A 1,269-nucleotide genomic window follows, 5' to 3' on the forward strand; every position below is an offset into this window, starting at 1 on the left:
TCAGATTTTTGAGCCAAGTGGATTTTGAATGCAGCTTCTAAAAGACAAAAAATAGCCGAGTAATATTTTCTATATTTGATACAATCACACCAGCATGATTAAATAGTTCAGCGCGTCATATCATCATCAGCTGCTAAATTCAAATCTGTGTTCGCTGGCTGGCACTAAGCCAGAGACAGACACGTCGACGCGTTTTTACATCACTGCGCATTATAACCAATCACACACGATGCTGTTAAGTTTATGAATGCAATGACCAATTAGAGACGTTCAGATGAGTCATCGCTAAAATGCCGGTGTTTTGCTCACTGGCTCGCTGACTGAATACCGCTTTCTGGGGAATTCTTTCGTTAGAAACAACAAACTGCAGATGTGTATGAATCTGTAAATAAGATATTTCACAGTGTAAACAGCTTCAGTGATTTTAATGGGAGTTTTTGAGAGTGCTTGAACTAGACTGTCGGTGAAAATGTTCTTTGATAATGTAGAAATGTTCTTTGCTCTCTTTCTGTACAATGAAAGTGTTATGATTAGCAGCCTAACTTACAATGTTTTTTTTTTCACATTAACTTTCAATGTTAAATTCACATTAAATATAAAGTCAGTCGTATTAAAAATATGTTATGGCATGACACCCATATCTGTTACTTAAGTAAACAGACAGGTTTTTAATATGTATAATTAATAGACTACATTATTAGGCTACTTTGACCATCGCTCACTATAGATCAACTAACAATCTATAAAGGTGAGAATCGAGATATTTCATGATATAGTTAATGCATTTGGGAATGTTTCGAATAAAACGGAAAAATAAAAATAAAACAGGAGTGCTATTGTGGCTGCTGTCTCACGTGACAACGACCCTACCCCCCCTTACTAAATCTTACTGTTCAAAACTGTTGACTGGTAGGTTATATAGATTACAGAAATGTTATATTGTAATGTTTATATATGTTATATTAATATATATAATATAACATATATAAACATTACAATATAACATTTCTAACCCGCGTTTCGCCCTCGTTCACCTTTGAACAGACTTCCACAAGCGGGAGCGCGTGCAGGTGTGATATTATATCAATATCATGTCTATACTACAAGAGATCGATAAATAGGGGTTATGCGCAACAGACTTCCCTATTCTGTTAACCGGGTCTCGTCGCTTCCGGTTCAAGCGTTTTGCATATGCGTAGTTAAATATGAAGCAGTTTTACTCAAGATGCCTTCAAAGTAGATACCAATGATGATCATAACCAATGTCCA

Source organism: Sinocyclocheilus anshuiensis, unplaced genomic scaffold (genome assembly GCF_001515605.1).
Source record: "Sinocyclocheilus anshuiensis isolate Anshui unplaced genomic scaffold, SAMN03320099.WGS_v1.1 scaffold877, whole genome shotgun sequence".
Classification (NCBI taxonomy): Eukaryota; Metazoa; Chordata; class Actinopteri; order Cypriniformes; family Cyprinidae; genus Sinocyclocheilus; species Sinocyclocheilus anshuiensis.